A 6,000-nucleotide genomic window follows, 5' to 3' on the forward strand; every position below is an offset into this window, starting at 1 on the left:
GCAATAAGCAGCCTTATGTTCAAAGAGAAGAGATATGCAGTCTTCGCGCTAGTTTATCCTGTGATAGGCTGACACTTCTTACTTCTCCAGCAAGAAAGACAGCGACATGCCACTTCCTATTTTGCAGGGTTCTGACTGCAACAGTAATACTTAAGGGAACCATAAGAAACACAAGCCAATAAAGAAAAGCAGTAACAATTAACGTACAGTCTATTTTTTAAACCAGAAAATAAAGAAATCAGGGGAAAGCGCGGACGCAGTCCCCCACTACCACAAATTATGCAGTCGAGTTTCCCACGTTTGGGGAAATCGCAGGGGTCAGCACATCCGGAGTGCAATGGATAAGCCTCGCCCTGGGGAAACCACCTTCGTGATCATGGTATCTCCCCTGCCAGGTAAGTATGAGTTCCTACACCTCCGCCCCGCCACAGCCTCACACGCCTCACCCTTTACACGCACGGTCACTTCCCCGCGCACCCGCGAGCCCTCCTAGCCCTGACACACAGCTGGGACTCTCAGGTCCGACCAGCGGTCCTGAACCCGCTCCCACGGCACGGGAACTCCTTAGTGGCGAAGCACCAGCCCCTGCGCTGCCTCATCTACATAGAAATCGCCCTATCCGTGATGTCACCGACAGCGCCTTTCCCAGTCCCCGTCTGCTCTTCCGCCCCACCCTCCGCCAACTCAGCCGATCAACCCGCTGCCGGAGCTGGCGGAGGAAGTGACGTCTGTCTCTTTCTCCTTTTCCTCCTGCCATTGTCCTTTGGGGAGGTGCGCAGAGACCCCGCGTCTGGTCTCCCCCTAAGACTGTGGTACTTGATCTGTGTCCTGCAGAGAACCCTTCTGGCGGCCAACAGGAAGCTTGTGCACCCTTCTTCAGATAATGTCTTTTAATGTGCAGACTTGAACGTTTAGGAATACAAGGAAAACCGGTTCCTTTCCAACCTGTTTATCTTTGTGATGTAGCATTCCGCTTAAAGTTGAAAGCCGTTCAATGTCAGAGAGAAAACATATCTATGAAACCAGAGAGGCTGCTCAGATGGGTTGCAAACTAGCCATCCTTACTGGTTTTACCACTAGAAGTGTTACAAAGACAGTTGTCCAATTTTATGAATCTTGAAGGGTTTTTTGTTGTTGTTGTTATTTCAAATACAGTGTAATACAAAAATATGTGGCCCCCGCAGAGACAATTGGACACTCTCAGGCATGGTGATGGACTTTGTCATCTCTTCCACGGCCATCTCAGAACCTTAGTGCTTACCTCATATTAGTATTTTATATTCTCCAAAGACACAAAAATAATCCCAATTTGACAAAACAAACAAACAAAAAAACATCTAGGGCATGTCTTGAGGCGCTTAACAAATGACTGGATCATCTCCCTTGTATATAACCCAGAAAACACTGTGAAGTAGAGCAAAATTGGAAAGCCCAAGTCAAAGACCATTTGTAAATTTCAAGTAGATTCCAGTCTGTTGCTCAAATCACAAAACATGAAATGGAGGGGTCTCCCTTAGAGACCATAAAGTCTGTGACATGGTGGCCAGTTGGGTCACTGGAAAACATGGCAAAATATTGAAAATGAGGGATTAGGTGAGAGTGTAGCAACTGAACACTAAATGCTTGATCCAGGTGCCATTCCCTGGATACTGACAGGGAGACACATTGTCCAGGTAATACTGGAAAAATACTTTCTATAGTGTAAACCACAAATAAAATTCCAAGCCCCTCAACTATTTGAATGCACCCCTCCTCTCAGCCAGGGTCATTCCAAAGTTAACCTGAAAAACTGGTTCAGACCATGATGGGAAGTAGGGGTCAGATATGCCTCATTATACCCTCCTTCCTTTGGAATTCAGGCACAACTGACCAGCACATCCGACCAGGCCCAACTGACATTATAACAGCGATCTTAAGACTTTTTGTAGCAATAAGACACCAAACTCCAGGCTGACTCTAGTGTAGCATTACATGACAGATAGCAGGCCCTGAAAGAAATAAAAATATTTTACCCTAAAATACATTTTTTATCATATTTTGAAATGTCCCTACAAAGTTGTCTCTTGTGGGGAAAGTCTACATGCTATAGGGAATCCCTTTCCAGGCCTTTTCCCTAATCTAGGCACCTTTTTAAGTCTGATAAGAAACATTTACAATCAATTCTCTCTGAAGCCTGCTACCTGGAGGCTTCATCTGCATAATAAGAACAACCCCTTAACACAGAGACTCCCGTCTATGGATTCCAGGTCTTTAGATAAACTCTTTCAACCAATTGCCAATCAAAGTATCAGAAAATAACGGCTGGTAACTATGTAATTATGCATATATATGAGTAGAATTTTGGGGGTGGGCACAGTGGCTCATGCCTGTAATCCCAGCACTCCCTCAGGAGGCTGGCAGATTGCCTGAGTCCAGGAGTTTGAGACCAGCCTGGGAAACATGGTGAAACCCCATCTCTACAAAAAAAAAAAAAAAAATTAGCCAGGCATGGTGGTGAGCACCTGTGGTCCCAGCTACTCAGGAGGCTGAGGTGGGAGGATTACTTGAGCCTGGGAGGTGAAGGTTGCAGTGACCCAAGCTTGCAACACTGCACTTCAGCCTGGATGACAGAGGAATGGGCCTTCACTAGACACTGAACCTGCTGGCAACTTGATCTTGGACTGACCATCCTCCATAACTGTGAGCAATAAATTTTTGTTGTTTATAAGTTACTCACTCTGTGGTATTTTGTTATAGCAGCACAACTGGATTAGGACATCAACCTGACCTTAAGAAATCATCTCAATTCAGTCTTGGCTCTGGTGGGAAACAAGGGGCACACTCGGATGTGTGATTTAAAGAGAGTTGTGTTTTGTTTTTTTTTTTTTTTTGAGATGGAGTCTCGCTCTGCCGCCCAGGCTGGAGTGCAGTGGTGCCATCTCGGCTCACTGCAAGCTCTGCCTCCCGGGTTCACGCCATTCTCCTGCCTCAGCCTCCCGAGTAGCTGGGACTACAGGCGCCCGCTACCACACCTGGCTAATTTTTTGTATTTTTAGTAGAGAGCGGCCAGGATGGTCTCGATCTCTTGACCTCCCAAAGTGCTGGGATTACAGGCGTGAGCCACCGCACCCGGCCTAAAGAGAGTTTTATGAAGAGAATATTTATAAATATAATATGGACAGGATCAAAACAACCCAACCAAGGACTGAGAGGTGCTCAGAATCTGGAATCAGCAGAGAAGTTGTATTGCCTCTAGGACTGGATTGTTGTATAAGTCTGTTCAGGTTGCCATAACAACCTGGACAGGACCGTAGTCCTGTCCAGTGATCCTCCCCAAGACAACAGTTCTCTCTAGTAACTATGGTTTTCCTTTCTCATTTCAATTGCCACCTCAATTGACTGAAATGTGAACACCAACTCCCGCACTTAAATGTTGAAGCCCTAACACCCACTGTGATGATTTATGCAGCTGGGGCCTTTGAGAGGTAATCAGGATTAAAAGAGGTTATGAGAGTGGTGTCCTCATGCTGAGATTAATGCCATTACAAGAAGAGAGACACTAGAAAGCTTGCTTGTCCGCCTTCCCCCTGGTGCATGAAGAAATGGTCACATGGGCACACAGTGAATCTACAGCCACTTACAGGCCATAGGAAGAGACCTTAGAAAGAAATCCGCTTTGCTACCACCTTTATCTTGGACTTCCCAACTTCCAGAAGTGTGAGAAATACATTTCTATAGTTTAAGCCACTTGGTGTATGGTATCTTGTTATGGCAACCTGAACAGACTTATACAACAATTAAGTTGCCTTTCCACTGATGGACTTAGACACAATCTCTTTCCCAAAAAAGAGCTATATTTAGCTACTTTTCTTTTGCATATTGTTCCATTTGCAGCCACACTATTTGTCTTCCCCCACACCACTTCTATCACCAGGAATCCATTTTCCTTGTTTTCTTTTTTTTTTTTTTTTTTTTTTTTTTTTTTTTTTTTTTTTTTTTTTTTTTTTGCCTTCAAGCATCTGTTTAACAAAGCACATCTTGCACCGCCCTTAATCCATTCAACCCTGAGTGGATACAGCACATGTTTCAGAGAGCACAGGGTTGGGGGTAAGGTCACAGATCAACAGGATCCCAAGGCAGAAGAATTTTTCTTAGTACAGAACAAAATGAAAAGTCTCCCATGTCTACCTCTTTCTACACAGACACAGCAACCATCCGATTTCTCAATCTTTTCCCCACCTTTCCCCCCTTTCTATTCCACAAAACTGCCATTGTCTTCATGGCCCGTTCTCAATGAGCTGTTGAGTACACCTCCCAGATGGGGTGGTGGCCGGGCAGAGGAGCTCCTCACTTCCCAGTAGGGGCGGCCGGGCAGAAGCGCTCCTCACCTCCCGGACGGGGCGGCTGGCCGGGCGGGGGGCTGACCCCCCCCCACCTCCCTCCCGGACGGGGCGGCTGGCCGGGCGGGGGGCTGACCCCCCACCTCCCTCCCGGACAGGGCGGCTGGCCGGGCAGAGGGGCTCCTCACTTCCCAGTAGGGGCGGCCGGGCAGAGGTGCCCCTCACTTCCCCGACGGGGCGGCTGGCCCGGCGGGGGGCTGACCCCCCCACCTCCCTCCCGGAGGCGGCGGCTGGCCGGGCAGAGGGGCTCCTCACTTCCCTGTAGGGGCGGCCGGGCAGAGGCGCCCCTCACCTCCCGGACAGGGCGGCTGGCCGGGCGGGGGGCTGATCCCCCCACCTCCCTCCCGGACGGGGCGGCTGGCCGGGCGGGGGGCTGACCCCCCCACCTCCCTCCCGGATGGGGCGGCTGGCCGGGCGGGGGGCTGACCCCCCACCTCCCTCCCGGACGGGGCGGCTGGCCGGGCGGGGGGCTGACCCCCCACCTCCCTCCCGGACGGGGCGGCTGGCCGGGCGGGGGGCTGACCCCCCCACCTCCCTCCCGGACGGGGCGGCTGGCCGGGCGGGGGGCTGACCCCCCCACCTCCCTCCCGGACGGGGCGGCTGGCCGGGCGGGGGGCTGACCCCCCCACCTCCCTCCCGGACGGGGCGGCTGGCCGGGCGGGGGGCTGACCCCCCCACCTCCCTCCCGGACGGGGCGGCTGGCCGGGCGGGGGGCTGACCCCCCACCTCCCTCCCGGACGGGGCGGCTGGCCGGGCGGGGGGCTGACCCCCCCACCTCCCTCCCGGACGGGGCGGCTGGCCGGGCGGGGGGCTGACCCCCCCCACCTCCCTCCCGGACGGGGCGGCTGGCCAGGCAGAGGGGCTCCTCACTTCCCAGAAGGGGCGGCCAGGCAGAGGCGCCCCTCACCTCCCGGATGGGGCGGCTGGCCAGGCGGGGGGCTAACCCCCCCACCTCCCTCCCGGACGGGGCGGCTGGCCGGGCTGGGGGCTGACCCCCCCACCTCCCTCCCAGACAGAGCGGCTGGCCGGGCAGAGGGGCTCCTCACTTCCCAGTAGGGGCGGCCGGGCAGAGGCGCCCCCCCCACCTCCTGGACAGGGCGGCTGGCCGGGCAGGGGGCTGATCCCCCCACCTCCCTCCCGGACGGGGCGGCTGGCCGGGCGGGGGGCTGACCCCCCCACCTCCCTCCCGGATGGGGCGGCTGGCCGGGAGGGGGGCTGACCCCCCCACCTCCCTCCCGGACGGGGCGGCTGGCCGGGCAGAGGGGCTCCTCACTTCCCAGTAGGGGCGGCCGGGCAGAGGCACCCCTCGCCTCCCGGACGGGGCGGCTGGCCAGGCGGGGGGCTGACCCCCCCACCTCCCTCCCGGACGAGGCGGCTGGCCGGGCAGAGGGGCTCCTCACTTCCCGGTAGGGGCAGCCGGGCAGAGGTGCCCCTCACCTCCCGGACGGGGCGGCTGGCCAGGCGGGGGGCTGACCCCCCCACCTCCCTCCCAGATGAGGAGGGAGGACGCTCCTCACTTCTCAGACGGGGTGGCTGCCGGGCGGAGGGGCTCCTCACTTCTCAGACGGGGCGGTTGCCAGGCAGAGGGTCTCCTCACTTCTCAGACAGGGCGGCCGGGCAG

The 6,000-nt window shown here is 55.0% G+C and overlaps 1 non-coding gene across 1 annotated transcript; it reads right to left on the bottom strand.

Moving 5' to 3' along the window:
• Positions 1–239: 239 nt before the first annotated feature.
• Positions 240–403, bottom strand: LOC112438855 (U1 spliceosomal RNA). The gene has a single exon (XR_003027171.1). It is a non-coding gene; the product is annotated as a U1 spliceosomal RNA (small nuclear RNA).
• Positions 404–6,000: the final 5,597 nt, after the last annotated feature.

The sequence above is a fragment of the Pan paniscus genome, chromosome 1 (genome assembly GCF_029289425.2).
Source record: "Pan paniscus chromosome 1, NHGRI_mPanPan1-v2.0_pri, whole genome shotgun sequence".
NCBI classification, from domain to species: Eukaryota; Metazoa; Chordata; class Mammalia; order Primates; family Hominidae; genus Pan; species Pan paniscus.